Raw genomic sequence first — 16309 nt, 5'->3', positions numbered from 1 at the left:
CCACACAAAACCAAAAGAGAACACCTAAAAACAGGTAGTGCTAAAGATAAAAAGGATCCTAAAAAAGATGGGGCCTGGAGAGATAGCTCCGCAGTTAAGAGAACATATTATGGGCTGGAGAGATGGCTCAGAGGCTAAGAGCACTGGTTGCTCTTCCAGTGGGTCCTGAGTTCAATTCCCAGCAAGTACATGGTGGCTCACAACCATCTATAAAGAGATTTAGTGCCCTCTTCTGACATGCAGGCAGAACACTGAATACAAAATAAATAAATCTTGAGAGAGAGAGAGAGAGAGAGAGAGAGAGAGAGAGAGAGAGAGAGAGAGAGAGAGAGAGAGAACATACTACTTTTGCAGAGAACCTGAGTTCATTTTCCAACAACCACATCAGGCAGCCACAACCATCTATAATGTCAGTTCCAGGGGATCAAACACTGTCTTCTGAGACTCTCTGGCACCAGCACTCACATGTATACAGAGACACATACATATACATAGAATTAAAAAGTAATTAAATCTTGAAAAAGAAGAAATGATGAATGTTCCTCAAAAAACTAGTTGTGGCTACTCACTAAAGACAAAATAAAGTCTATGAGCCTTCACTTGGCTTTCAGGGTTCTCTTAATTAGTCTGTGGTCTCCTTTACTTCCATATTCCTCCCAAGCCCTCTATTTGGCCTAAACCTGACCTTCTTGCCATTTCTTAGGCGGTACACGCACTTTTGGGGGGCTTGTTGCAATTTCTCTCAAGCTCTTTTTCATACTGCTCTTTCAAGAGCAGCTCCTGATAGGCCACTGCTACCATACTTAGCTTGTCCTCTTAGTTAGCACTTCTGTTTGTTTTTGCAAATACATCTTAACAGTCTTTGGATGAAGAAGCACCAGTGTGTCTCATCTGTGTAGCAGCTCTCTTCCTCTCCCTTAACCATCTCTCACTTTGGCATGCAGCAAGACTCCAACCAATGCCTGTTAAGTCAATGAATGGGTGAGACCCAATCCATTTCCTTACATTACAGAGAGCTGACTTCCCTTTTAGTCAAAAAGACATTATGTTAGTTTGTTTGGTTTTGAGACAGGGTTTCATGATACCCAGGCTGAGGATGACCCCTGAACTCTTGATCCTGCTTCCACATCACAAGTGCTAGAATCATAGGAATGCACACCTTGCCCAACAATCTTAATATCTTTTTTAAAAGAGTTTTTAAAATTATGTGTATATGTGTGATGTGTGATGTGGTGTGTGTGTGTGTGTGTGTGTGTGTGTGTGTGTGTGTGTGTTATGTGCACTTAAGTACAGGAACCCTTGGAGTCCAGAAGATGATATTGGATCCCCTAGAACTAGAGTTACAAGTGATTGCAAACACCCTATGTGGGTGCTGGGAATCAAACTCAGGTCCTCTGGAAAGAACAGGAAGTGCACTTACCAAGTCTCTTTGAACCCTTCTCTTCCCATTTAGTGGTTATATACATAATCTCTGAAGTTCAACAAGTATATAGGTGTTTTGAATTTTAACCCTGCCATTTATTGGTGGTAACATCTTGAATATTGAAGTTTTCTCTAAGCCTCAGTTTTATCTTCTTGACAATGTGAACATATAAGTACCTATTGAATGATGTAAGAATCAAATGGGTTATTTTTTAAGCACTTAAAACATAGTCTGACAGCTACTGGATACCCCATGATAGTTTTGTGACAGTGTCTTACTGTGTAGCCCTGGCTAGCATGAAACTTTCCCTGTAGGTCAGACTGGTCGCCAACACACAGACCTATGCCTGCCTCTGCCTCCTGAGTTCTGGGATTGAAGTCTTATGCCACCACACCTGGCCCATGATATTGTTGTAAAAAAAATTTTTTTTTAGATTTATAAGCTGGGCAGTAAGGGTGAGTGAGTGCCTTTAATCCCAGCACTCAGGTGGCAAGGCTAGCCTGGTCTATAGAGCAAGTTCCAGGACAGCCAGGGCTACACAGAGAGACCCTGTCTCAAAAAGAATAGATTTTAAAATTTTTATTTTGTATGGGTGTGTGAGTGTTTTGTTTGTATGCATATTTGTGCACCACATGCACATTTCCTGATGCCCAGGAGGTCTGAAGAGGGTGTCAGAGTCCATGGAACTGGAGTTACAAATGGTTGTGATCTGCCATGTTGGTTTTGGGACTCAAACCTAGGTCCTCTGCAAGAACAAGTGCTCCTAACCACTGAGCCATCTCTCTAGACCCCCATGATAATTTTTTTTTTTTTTTTTGGTTTTTCGAGACAGGGTTTCTCTGTATAGCTTTGCGCCTTTCCTAGAACTCACTTGGTAGCCCAGGCTGGCCTCGAACTCACGGAGATCCGCCTGCCTCTGCCTCCCGAGTGCTGGGATTAAAGGCGTGCGCCACCACCGCCCGGCTAATTTTTTTAAATAGGAAGAGTCATGGAAGGCTCTTGAGAGTCAAGAGAATTGGCTCAGTGGTAGAGAACTTGCTGTTCTTGCAAAGGACCCATGTTCAATTCCTAGCACCCAGTCTCAGGGATTCCAACATCCTTGTCTGATCTCTTGGGGCAATGGGCATGCATATGGCTCACACTTATACATTCAGGCAAATACTCATGCACATAAAATAATAAAATAAGGCACTAAGATTGTGATAATATCTGTTTCGTTTGAGCACAGAGATAAACACACCACCTGTACATAAAGAAAAAAGATGTGCTGGATGTGGTAGTGCACAACTTTTATTCCATTACTCACGAGGCAGACGGAAGTAGTCTGCTCTCTGTGAGTTTTAAGCTAGCCTTGTCTACAGAGTGAGTTCCAAGCCAGCCAGGGCTACACAGTAAAACCCTGTCTAATTTTTTTAAAAAGGAAGAAGAAGAAAAAAGAAAGGAGCTGGAGAAAAGGCTCAGTGGTTAAAGGTGCTTCTGCTCTTCTGTCCTGGCAAAGGATCCAAGTTTGGTTCCCAGCACCTGCACCCACACTGGGTTCCTCACAATGACCCCCAACTCCAGGGAATCCAACACCTTCTTCTGGACTCCACTGGTACCCACACTCACATGTGCATGTGCATGTACCCACACACATACACATAATTTAAAATGAAAGTAAAAGAACGGAATAGGGCACTTGCATGAAGTTTGATGACCTGAGTTCAAACCTCAGGAGGGCAGACTCCCAAAAGTTATGCTCTGACAGCCACATGTACCTTCATTCACACACAGAGAGAGACACTAATAATAATAATGATAGGTCTTATTTGGATTTATCTTTATTTATGTGTGTGTGTGTGTGTGTGTGTGTGTGTGAGAGAGAGAGAGAGAGAGAGAGAGAGAGAGAGAGAGAGAGAGAGAGAGAGAGAATGTGTGTGCCATGTTTGGGCAGGTACCCAGAAGAGGTCATTTGATCCCCTGAAGCTGGAGTTACAGGCAACTGTGGGTCACCTGGCTCAGGTGCTGGGACTCGAACTCTGGTACTCTGGATGGTCAGGAAGCATTCTTAACCACTGAGCCTTCTCTCTGGCCCATTAAAATAAGAAAGGTATATTTTTTGGTAATGCGAGTAGGATAAAACTGACCAAGACTTACCATAAAGATACCACTGAGTCAAATTTGGTGGCACACACCTTTAATCCCAGCACTGAGGAGGCAAACATCTGAGTTTGAGGCCAACTTGATCTGCGTGGCGAATTCCAAAACTACTACCTCTTCCCCACAAAGGCACTAAAGAATACTGAGAAATGCATTCATAGAGGGAGCCTATGTAAGTGAGTGAGTGCTCACCAAATTTCCCAATTTTTTTTTTTTTTTTTTTTTTTTTGAGACAGGGTTTCTCTGTGGAGCTTTGGCGCCTGTCCTGGATCTCGCTCTGTAGACCAGGCTGGCCTCGAACTCACAGAGATCCGCCTGGCTCTGCCTGCGGAGTGCTGGGATTAAAGGCGTGCGCCACCACCGCCCGGCAAATTTCCCAGAATTTAAATGGTTTCATTTTTCTTTTTGTGGCAATGGTTCTATCTAGGTTTAGGTGGGTGGTGTTGTGGTTGTGGTTGTTATTGTTTGAGGCAGTCTTAACCTCTGGTATTCCAGGCTGACCTGCTGGAGGTTGCTGTTGTAGCACAGGCCGGCTTCAAACTCTTGATCCTCTTTCTCTCCCTCCTGAATATTAGGATTACAGGCACGAACCATTGTGCCTAAGGAATCTCCTTTATAAGCTTAGAACTCAGGTGCCCTGATGAACAAGCATATGCCATTTTTAAAAGCCTATAGCTTCTGGTGTTCTTGGTCATCATGAGCTTACACCCAGCCTCTTGTCTACCAGCACAAATGCTTTAAGCCCTACCGCCACTAAGTTTTATTCTACCACCATTGCCTCTGAGAAGCTCATTCATTCTTGAACTCTTTTTTTGCCTTTTAAATTGCTTTATTAATTTCAAATCATGAAAAAAAAAGATTTCTTTCTAAAATGGATTAAATTGCCATGCTGATAGGAATGTTTAGGATTAAATGTGCTGGGCGGCTGTGGTGGTGCACGCCTTTAATCCTAGCACTCAGGAGGCAGAGCCAGGCGGATCTCTGTGAGTTCAAGGCCCTCCTGGGCTACAGAGTGAGTTTCAGGAAAGGCGTAAAGCTGCACAGAGAAACACTGTCTCGAAAAAAAAAAAAAAAAAAAAAAAAACCAAAAAGTTAAATGCAACAATAAACAATCGTTAAGTAGAAACTGTTAAGTGGAAACACCAAAAGTTTACAGAAAAAGTACTTCACTAAATACAAGCTTGTAAAAAAGTAGCCATTTTATGAGCTCAGAGAAAACATTCCATTTTTAAGGCATGACACAAAAATCACAGTGATTGTCAGGTTCAGGTGTCTAGAAACGCCCCTTTGGCCTCATCTGTTGCTCCCTAATCTTCCTCTTGACTTCCATCACCTGCCCTAAAAATTTCTCAACATTCTCTCCCTCTTGTGATCAACATGTCTATTTGGTATGGCCCAGGCAAAGAAAATTAGGCACCGGGGTTCTTGTTTTCAACTTCTTCCAAGTGGTGGGATTCTTCTTCACTTTGCTTGGAGGCCTTCCCTCTTTTGTTTTCTTTTTCTTCATTTGCACAGCGAGATTTTTTTGTTTTTCGAGACAGGGTTTCTCTGTGTAACTTTGTGCCTTTCCTGGAACTCGCTTTGGCCTCGAACTCACAGAGATCCGCCTGCCTCTGCCTCCCGAGTGCTGGGATTAAAGGCGTGCGCCACCACCGCCCGGCATCACAGCGAGATCTTTTATGACTTGTTGCTCTTTGGACGCCATTACTCCTGGGCCTACCCTTGCCTTCTCCCAGTCCTGGCGATGCTCACCACCAGGTGCGCTGAGAAGCTCTGACTCCTCGGACCTGCTCTGCTCCTGCTCCTGGCGCTCTGGCGCTCTCCCGATCTGCCAGGTCCAGCGCTCTGCACCACTAGGAACAGGTGCCTCAGCCAGAGATGGCAGGCTGGAGGGAGTGATCAAGGCCATTCTTGAACTCTTGACCCACAACTAAATGTTACACAGGCTTTCCTGAGCCTTGTCTCTTAAGTTTGGCACCTCAGATCCCAGAAGCAGGAACTTTGTAGAAGACAGCCTTCTGGCAGTGTTCAAAAAGCGTGCACTCTATGAATGTTTGGGGATTGACTGATAGTCCTTTTTTGTGAGGGGCAATGTGGCATGGGTGCCCTCAAATCTTGTCTGCCATGCCTCCTTCTAACCCTCCACTCCACTTGTCAAACCAAGTACCTACATGGTGATGCCAAGGCTTTTCAGTGGCCATCTTATCCCTTAGACATTCACTGCTTTTTTTTTTGTTGTTGTTCTTTGTTGTTAGTTTTGTGAGACAAGGTCTCCGTCTGTAGCCCAGGCTGGCCTCAAATTTGCAATCACCCTGGTGACTCAGCCTCCTGATTGTTGGGATTATAGGCATAAATCACCACACTCAGCACATCACCACACTCAAGGATTTCTAAGTATCTGGACAGCAAGTCCATGTTTTGCTGTGCCTTCCACATGCCCCAGCCTAGAGCTTCCAGTATTAATAACTTTGGATAAGCACATAGTTTTGCTGCTTTGGATAACTCATTAAAGATATTATCTCCCCCCCCCCGTGTGTGTGTGTGTGTGTGTGTGTGTGTGTGTGTGTGTGTGTGTACATATTCTTTTGTCTGTTCTTTCTTATTGAATTGTAAGAGATACTAGAAAAATGCGTTGCCTATTTTGTGAGGAAAGTAAGGAGATAACTCAAAAACAAATAAAAACCTGGAATTCGAATTATTTTCAAAATCCACATAATGAATATTCTACCTTCAAGTACACATCCAGTCTATATTTTTACATCAGATTTTCTCAAAACTTAATATACATCATAGTCACCAAAGAATGAAGACAGGGAACCTGATCCAATTTCAGATTATTGGTATGAGGTGTGTAGAACATGTGCCTAGCATGTGCCAGGCCCTGGTTTTGAAACTCAACACCAAAACAATTCAGATTCCAAGGGCCTCTCCCCATTCAGTGTTGTATTGAATTGGTCTGAGATGGTGCCCCCTTCTCTACATTTCTAAAAATCTCTATGACCAACTGTGCTTTTAGTTTGGTTTTTTGTTTTGTTTGAAACCAGGTCTCAGGTACTCCAGGCTGTCCTCAGACTCCAGATAGCTGAGGAATATCCTGAACTTCGGATCCTCATGTTTCTACTTCACAAGTGCTGGGACTGCAGACATGAGCTACTATACTCTGTTTATGGGGTACTGGGGGTTGGACCTAAGACTTCCTGTGTGCTAGGCAAACAATCAACTCAGCTACATCTCCAACCGTGTGTGTGTGTGTGTGTGTGTGTGTGTGTGTGTGTGTGTGTGTGTGTGTAGGAAGAACCTCGTGTGTGTGTGTGTGTGTAGGAAGAACCTCGTGTGTGTGTTCTTTTGCAGAGGCTGTCTACCTTGTTTATTGAGACAGGACCTTGACCTAGAATTTGTTGACTAGGCCAGACTGGTTGGCTGCAAGCTCTAGGGATCCACCTCTCTAAACCTCCCCATCACTAGAACGACAAGTGCACACTACCACACTCAGCTTTGTAGGTGGGTTCTGGGGGCTGAACTTGGGTCCTTATACCTGTATGGCAAGAAGCACTTCAACAACTGAGTTATCTCCTTTATGGGATTTGGTTTTGTTTTGTTGTTGTTGTTGCTTTTCGTTTTTGAGTCAGGATCTCAATCCAGACTGGCCTGGAACTCACTATGTAGCCCAGGGAGACCTCAAACTCAGGGCAACCCCTCTGCTTCTGCCTCCTCAGTTCTGGTATTATGGCTGTGCACCAACATACTCCACTTCAGTAGGTTCAGTTGGCACACTGACATTTATGGACTGCACTTTGGGTGACATTGAGCCTTTTTCTTTTATTTCTTTATTTTTAAAAAGAAATTAAATTATTAATTGAATCAAATATGTATCTATCTATCATCTATCTATCTATCTATCTATCTATCTATCTATCTATCTATCTATCTATCTATCTATATGATTTGCTGTGTAGACCAGGCTGGTCTCAAACTCAGAGATCCACCTCATTCTGCCTCCCAAGTGCTGGGATTAAAGGCCTGTGCCACCTGTGTTGGTGGCTCAACAGTGGTTCTTCATATCCCACTCCTCTTAGCCTCTGATCAGCACCATTCATTTGCTTTCTGTTTCTATGTATTTACCTGTTCTTGGTATTTCATGATAACCTTTTGCTCTGGATTTCTTTCATTCATCGCGTTTTTAAGATTCATCCATGTTGGTGTATGTGTCCGTATTTCATTCTTGTTTTGAAAATGTGTGTCTGTGCTTTGTGCATTCAGGTGCCCAAAGAGGCCAGAACTGTCAGATCCCTTGGACGTGGAGTTGCAGGTGATTGTCAGATGTCAGAAATCTTTCTTAGCCTGTGAGCTATCTCTCTAGCCCCCAATATTTAATTTTTATATGACTGAATAATATTCCATTGTATGGATAGACACTGATTTATTTATTTCCTGCTAGTAAGGTTTTGTAGCTGTTGGTTTTTTTTTTTTTGTGATATATATTTTTTATTTTACAATACCATTCAGTTCTACATATCAGCCATGGGTTCCCCTATTCTCCCCCCTCCCACGCCCTCCCCTTACCCCAGCCCACCCTCCATTCCCACCTCCTCCAGGACAAGTCTCCCCCGAGGACTGTGATCAACTTGGTAGACTCAGTCCAGGGAGGTCAGTCCTTCTCCAGACTAAGCCAAGTGTCCTGCATAAGTTCCTGGTTTCAAACAGCAATTCATGCATTGAGCACAGGACTTGGTCCACTGCCTAGATGCCTCCCAAACTGATCAAGCCAATCAACTGTCTCACCTATTCAGAGGGCTGGTCCAGCTGGGAGCCCTCAGCTTTGGTTCATAGTTCATGTATTTCTATTCATTTGGCTATTTTTTTTTCAATAATTGAGTAAAACTGAAATTTATTATATGCACAGTCGTCTAGGACCTCCATGCTATATATATATATATATATATATATATATATATATATATAGCTTTATGGTTCTATGGGTTGTGGTCTGATTGTTCATTTTATATCTAGAATCCACCAATGAGTGAGTACATACCATAACTGTCTTTCTGGGTTTGGGTTACCTCACTCAGGATGATTTTTTCTAGTTCCATCCATTTACCTGCAATTTCATGCTTTCATTGTTTTTCTCTGCTGAGTAGTATCCATTGTGTATATGTACCACATTTTTTTCATCATTCTTCCGTTGATGGCATCTAGGCTGTTTCCAGTTCTGGCTATTACAAATAGTGCTGCTATGAACATAGATGAGCATGTATCTTTATGGTATGTATCAGCATTCTTTGGTATATGCCAAGAGTGGTATGGCTGGGTCTTGAGGTAGTTCGATTCCTAATTTTCGGAGAAACCGCCATACTGATTTCCACAGTGGTTGTACAAGTTTACATTCCCAACAGTGGAGGAGTGTTCCTTTGCTCCACATCCTCTCCAACATTGGTTGTCATTGGTGTTTTTGATCTTAGCCATTCTAACAGGTGTAAGGTGGTATCTCAGAGTCGTTTTGATTTGCATTTTCTGATGATTAAGGATGTTGAGCATTTTTTAATGTCTTTCAATTTTGTTTTTTTTGTGAATTTCTGTTTGTCTTTAGCCATTTTTTAATTGGACTGTTCAGTGCTTTGATGTCTAGTTTCTTGAGTTCTTTTATATTGTGGAGATCATCTCTGTCAGATGTGGATTGTGAGATCTTTTCAATCTGTTGCTTTTTTTGTCTTATTGACTGTGTCTTTTGCCCTGCAAAAGCTTCTCAGTTTTGAGAGGTCCCATTTATTAATGGTAGCTGTTGGTTTTGTTCTTTGTTTGATTAGTGGATTCAGTTTCATGTAGCTAAGTCTGGCTTTGAACTCCTGATCCTCCTGCCTATACCTCCCAAGTGCTGGGATTATAGGCTTGCTCAGTTTTTTATTTTTGTTTGTTTGTTTGTTTGTTTGTTTTGAGACAGGGTCTGTCTATGTTTCCCTGGCTGTCCTGAAAGTGGCTATGTACCCTAATTCTCTTGCCTCAACCTTCCAGGTTCTATGATTACAGGTATAGTGCCATCATGCCTGGCCTTCATGGTATTTTATTGTTTTTTACTTTGTTTGTTTGTTTGTTTGATTTGTGTGTGTGTGTGTGTGTGTGTGTGTGTGTGTGTGTGTGTGTATGTTCATGCTTGTGCATGCATGTTTGTGTATTTGGGTAGACATGTAAATGTGTCCAGTTGTGGGGTCTTTTTGAGACAGACTTCTTATAGCCCAGACTGGGCTTGAACTTCTGATCCTACTGCCTCTACCTCAGGCATGAAACATCACAGCCAGCTGTTTGTTTTTGAGGCAATGTCTCATCATGTAGTCCTAGACATCCTAGAACTCACTGACCTTGAATTTGCAATGATTCTTTTGCCTTTGCCTTTTGGGTACTGGAATTATAGATGTGTACCATCACACCCAGCTTGTTTTAGAGACAGGAACTCTCCTGAGTGCTCCACCTAGTGAGTTTTCCTTCCTTCCTTCCTTCCTTCCTTCCTTCCTTCCTTCCTTCCTTCCTTCCTTCCTTCCTTCCTTCCTTTTTTTGTTTTGGGTTTTTCTTTTTTTTTTTTTTTTCTGAGACAGGGTTTCTCTGTGTAACAACCCTGGCTGTCCTGGAACTCATTCTCTAGACCAGGCTGGCCTCAAACTCATGGCGATCCACCTGCTTCTGCCTCCTGAGTGCTGGGATTAAAGGCGGGCACCACCACAGCCCAGCTTCTTTTTTCATTTTAAGGTTACTTTTATTTATTTCTGTGTGTGCATGTGTGTACATCTGTATGGGTGCACGTGCCATTAAATACATGTAGCAGTCAGAGGTCAACCTGCAGGAGTCAGCTATCTTTTTGCAGACTATGGGTCCTGGTGGCTAGCCAAGAATGGTGAACCATCTCCTGCCTGCCCCCCTCTCTCCCCTATCTCTCTCTTCTCTCTCTCTCTCCTTCTCTCCCTCCCTCCTTCCCTCCCTCTTCTCTCTCTCTCTCCTCTCCCTCCCTCCCTATCTCTCTTCTCCTCTCTCTGTTTGTCTCTGTCTCTCTCTCTTTGAGAGGGGGAGGGTTCTCATGTAATCCAGCCTTCTTCAACATTGTTGCAAAGCCAAGGATGACTTTGAACTTCTGATCCTCCTGCCTCCACTTCCATATTCTGGAAATACAGACATGCACCACCACGTGAAGTTTTGTGCAGTGCTGGGAATAGAACCCAGGGCTCCATTTATGCTGGTCCAGAACCCTACCAACAGAATTACATTCTGAGTTGGGCAGTGGCACATACCTCTATTCCCAGCACTCAGGAAGCAGAGACAAATGGATCTCTGTGAGTGAAGCCAGCCTGATCTACAGAGTGAGTTCCAGGACAGCCAAGACTACAGAGAAACCCTATCTTGAAAAACCAAAACAAACAAATAAATAAATAGATGAATAGATAAATAAATAAATACCCAAACTCTCCCAGAAAACAGTTATAAAATACAAAAATTCAAATAAAACTTCTTCAGAACTAAGCTTGTATACTGAAGTCACTTAACTCCAGCAAGTTTGTGTATAATTTTAGCATGTTTTATGAAACTTGAGACATAATTATCAGATATTCATACATACAAGCATTTATGGATTGAGAATACTCAGTCTGAGACCCATAGGCTTCAAATCTCTGAAAGACACCCAGTCATCAAAGAAACACTCTAAACTTGCTCTGTAGGCTGTGCTAACAATCTGAATATGGGTTCAGGAATGTTTCAAAGACATTCAAGCAGCTAAACAAAATAAAGAATTGGAGGCTATTGTCTGATGGTGGTGGTGGCACACGACTTTAATCCCAGCACTGGGAAGGCAGAGACAGGTGTATCTCTGAGTTTGAAGCCATTCTGGTCTAGAAAGGGAGTTCCAGAACAGCCAGGCCTACACAGAGAAACCCTGTCTCAAAAACAAAACAAACAAACAAATAAAAAAACAGAAAGAAAGGAATTGGAGACTACCTTTCAGTAAATAAGAAAATTCCTCTGGGCCAGAGAGATGGCCCAGCAGTTAAGAGCACTGGCTGCTCTTCCAAAGGACCCAGGTTTAATTCTCAGTACCCATGTGGCACCTCACAACTGTCGTAGCTCCAGGGGATCCAACACTCTCACACAGACATACACGCATGCAAAACACCAGTACACATACAATAGATAAATAATTTTTTAATTCCAAAATCAGTTATTTAGAATTTTTAAAAACCTGGCACTGGAGAGATGTCTCAGCAGTTAAGAGCACTTGCTATTTTTACAGAGGACCTGTTTGTTTCCCAGCACAAATATGGCTGTAACTCAAGTTCCAGGGGATCAGAAGCCCTCTTCTGACCCCTGAGGATTCCTGCAGGCACATAGAACCCTTACATACATCCAGACACACATACAACAAAAATAAAAACAAATGCATTTAGAAAAAAGAAACAATTTAAATCTGGGCTATGAAATGGCTCAGTGAGTAACTATGATTTGCCAGAGGAGCTGGAGAAATGGCTGAGTGGTTAAGAGCACTGGCTGCTCTTCCAGAGGACCTGAGTTCAGTTCCCAGAACCCACATCGTGGCTCACAGTCTTCTGTACCTCCAGTTCCAGGAGATCCAATGTTTCTGGCCTTCACAGACACCTGCACTCATGAGCATATACCCACATGCAGAGACACACCTACACATAATTTAAAATTCATAAAAATAGTTTGCCACCAAATCTGCTAAGTGCCAAAATGTTATAGTTAACTAGAACTTCACTAATAACTTGACACCAATAACAGCTCCTAACTGTCCCTTGAAAGGCTGCTTCCTAATCTGGATGTCTTGCAGAGGCCTTTTAGACCTGGTGTTCTCTCTGACAGAGCCCTAGGTGAGAATGCTATTCCAACACAACACCAATCACATGTTTTTTTTTTTTCTCCTGACTTCTCAAGGGTGTGGACCCAAGGGGGAAAAATTCTGGCTTACATCTTCTCTGGAGGTTAGTGATACATAGGAATGATGTTCTGAGCACCATCCTCTCCAGAAATATCTATTGTTAACCAGTTAGAAACCAGACAAACAGACTGGATTCAAACCCTGACTTAGTTCAGTAGAATCAAATGGACATCAAGGAAGGCCTTGAGGGGGGAAATAGTCTACAAAAGATTGCTTAAGAGGTGAAAGGTAAATGGTGAGCAGTGAAGACTTCTTCACTATGATAGCCCTGGGGCTTAAGAGAAGTTTGGCACAGATAGGAAAGAGCTAGACACATGTTTGTTGATTGAATACTGAAAGAGACCTTTGTGGTTTGCAGATGTTTGTGGGGATGTTGTGGAAATGGAGAGTGGAAAGACATGTCGGGACCTACATGAATTATGTTTGTCTGTGTGTAAAATTTTCTCAATCAAAGTCATTAGAGGCTGCAAGCCTGAAATGCAGATTCCTCTGAGCTTACTGTATTTTCTACTGAACTCAACTCAGAGGGACTTAGGAGTGGTCTAGTGCTGTGAGGAGCACTTATATAAAAGCATATTTGAAAAGATAAACAGGCAGGATGGTGGTGGCTCACTCCTTTAATGCCAGCACTTGGGAGGCAGAAGCAGGCAGATCTCTGTGAGTTCGAGGCCAGCCAGGTCTACAGAGCGAGTTCCATGACAGCCAGGACCACACAATGAAACCCTATCTCCAAAACAAAACAAAAAGATGGGCAGGAAACTCGAGTTTACTCTCCAATATTGGATTTATGAGGTCTAAATGTTTCCTTGTATGTGCCACTTGACCAGAGAGATGTCTATCTATAGGCTAAGACAATAAACTTACACATAGAGAAGACACAAACACATTTTATAATACAGTAAACTTCAGTCAAAATCCAAATAACCTATCATGTGCAAAAAAAAAATATTCTCTTCTATTTGTGTGGAGCTCTAGGGGTGACAAAGGGCTTCTCTACCGACAACCCTGTTTGTTGATTAATGTTTGGAATGGTTCTGAAAATTCTAGGGGACCTTCTAAAGAATCTACAAGTCATGGTGTGTGAAATGTGAGTGGCCTCTGAACACCAGGCCTCTTGACATGGCAAAGACATCAGAGGATGTTTCAGACTTCCAGGGACAAACCAATCTTTTTTTCCCCAAGATTTATTTATTTATATGTATACAGAAGAGGGTGCCAGATCTCATTACAGATGGTTGTAAGCCACCATGTGGGTACTGGGAATTGAACTCAGGACCTCTGGAAGAGCAGTCGGTGCTCTTAACCTCTGAGCCATCTCTCCAGCCCGACAAAACCAATTCTTGAGGGACTGGGCTGGTAGGACACCACTCCTTCAGCTGAAAAGAGCTGAGACTCATTTGTACAAAATGATTACTTGTGGCAGCCACAGAAGAGGCCAGAGGATTGGAATGCCCTCCCCTGATTTTCTTCCATCAGTCATTCAATCAGTGGCCACTGAGTGCTTGAGTTCATTGCCTCAGCTTGTTCAAAGCTGAGTGTTGAACAAGACTATCTCTTAGATCTACCTTGCTGTGTGATCTGTGATGTCTTCTTCCCTTCAAGTTCCTCCCTCTTATTCACACAACCACACTTTACCAGGGTTCAAATATTGAGTGAAGGGAGTCTATGCAAATCTCTCTCCTTCCTTCTCTCCCTCTCCTCTCCTCTCCTCCCCTCCCCTCCCTTCCCCTCCTTCCCTCTCCCTCCCTCCTCTGTCTCTCCTTCTCTCCTCTCTCTCTCTCTCTCTCTCTCTCTCTCTCCTCTCTCCTCTCTCTCTCTCTCTCTCACTCACACACACACACACACACACACACACTATACCCCAAAGCCTCAGGGCTCAAACTGGCTCTTTCAATGCTCACATATTAAGGGCAGTACTGAATAAACCAGATCCATGGGAGAAAAACTAAAGTTTATAATGCATAGTAACAATAACAGTAATCCTTCACATTTCTGTAGAACTTAATAGTTTACAAAACACTTCCATCCCGATTCCCTTATTTGATCCCGTGTCCTGCCATCATCCTTCATATTCAAAGATAGCCTTCTGATCACTATCTCCAGCTGAGAGTGAAGCAAGACTAAGGTGGAACCAAGAGGCCCTTCTGGCCTCTGCTAAAAGACATCATGTTGGGTTTTTCTTCTTTTCACCTTTTATTTTTCTCCTCTCTCTTTTGCTGTGCTGTCTGTGGAACCTGCAATTGCCTGTGACTCAGCTTCCTAGTCAGATGGGGAGGGGGGCGTTGGAACTCCAGGGAAAGGGCTGCTGGCCAGCTAGCCCCCTGAAGTGGAATGCAAAGCCTTTGCTTTGGTTCCAGCCTGGATGAGGAGGCCCTCTTCCTCAGGCAGCCCCAAAGTAAGCCCTAGCTTACCTCAGGAAATTAGGCAAGCCTGGCTGGGGAGAAAGGGCGGTTTCAATAGGGCAAGGAAAAGAGAACGTCCTGAAGCTTTAAAGAGAATGTGGAATGGGGTTCAGAAGCTGCAGAGGTACGGCTAATGTAGGCATTTTGTTTTTGCTGTTGAGACAGTTGCTATGTAACCCTGTTTGATTTCAAACTGACTTTGTAGACTAGGGAGGTCTCAAACTCAGATCTGCTTGCCACTGCCCACCCCCAAGTGCTGGAATTAAAGGTGTGTGCCACAATGCTTGTAGTATACAGCTGTGCCAAGGGAACTCAAGCTTGCAGAAGGGGATGCTACTGAAAAGCAGAGAAGTCTCCATCCTATTCACTAGGTTTCTGGACTTTGGGGGTTTTTGTTTGTTTTGTGTGTAAATATATGTGTGCATGTGCCTAGAGGCCAGAGGTTCACATGGAGTGTCTTCCTCTCTCTTCCTTAGTTAATTCTCTACCACATTTTTTGTTGTTTTTTTCAAGACAGGGTCTCACTATGTAGCTCTGGCTGTCCTGGAACTCACTTAGTAGTAGACCAGGCTGGCCTTGAACTCACAGAGATCCACTAGCCTCTGCCTTGGGAGTGTTGGGATTAAAGGTGTGTGTGCATTATGCCCAGCACCATGGAAATCTGTCTCCACCTCCTCAGCACTGGGATTACAGATTATAGACAAAGGAACCTGGCTGGGTACTGAGGATCTGAACTTAAATCCTCATGCTCCTGTCTCATGTACTTTGCTGATTCTATGTCTCTATGTAGATCAGGCTGGTTTCGAACTCACTGTTATCTCACTGCCTTAGCCTCCAAAGTGATCCCAAATTCACACACCGTGCTCAACTTTCAGGTCTTGTTTAAAAGCTACTTCAACCACTCCCATCCCCTCACAGACTCCATTATCTTGGTCACCGTCCAGTTTCTTCTGTTACTGAAACAGGGTCTCATATAATCCAGGCAGCTTTCAAACTTGGTAGGAAGCTGAGGATGCCAGTGAGCTCCTGATCCTGGAGTTGCTTCCAGGATTACAGCAAGTGTCTGCCTCATTGTCTAGTTCCTTCCCTGAGCAGTGCTTTATCTCCATGCCTCTAATGTAGCCCGTTTTCAGAGCTAAAGATGTTTTCATTGAATACCCAAACCCAGAGTTTTCCCAAGCTGTCTCAGGCAAAGCTCCTCAAACCCCACCAACCATCCTTCTCTACATTTTGTTTTCAGCCCATGGCTGTGAGCACACCAGTTCAACTCTTCACCTGGCTCCGCCCTGGCCCCAGATGAAAGCGTCTAAGAAATGGGAATGCGGGAGTGATAGGCAGATATAAAACCACTGGGCTGTGGTTTGCAGTAGCAGAAGATCAAAGCCTGTCCTCTCCGGCTAGGAAGAATCA

General features: G+C 43.4%; 1 pseudogene; it reads right to left on the bottom strand.

Moving 5' to 3' along the window:
* Positions 1-4790: 4790 nt before the first annotated feature.
* On the bottom strand, positions 4791-5267 carry LOC114705475 (annotated as a pseudogene).
* Between the last annotated feature and the right edge of the window lie 11042 nt (positions 5268-16309).

The sequence above is a fragment of the Peromyscus leucopus genome, chromosome X (genome assembly GCF_004664715.2).
Source record: "Peromyscus leucopus breed LL Stock chromosome X, UCI_PerLeu_2.1, whole genome shotgun sequence".
Classification (NCBI taxonomy): domain Eukaryota; kingdom Metazoa; phylum Chordata; class Mammalia; order Rodentia; family Cricetidae; genus Peromyscus; species Peromyscus leucopus.
The sequence above is the reverse complement of the archived record's forward strand: the minus strand, read 5'-3'. Positions and strand labels throughout refer to the sequence as shown.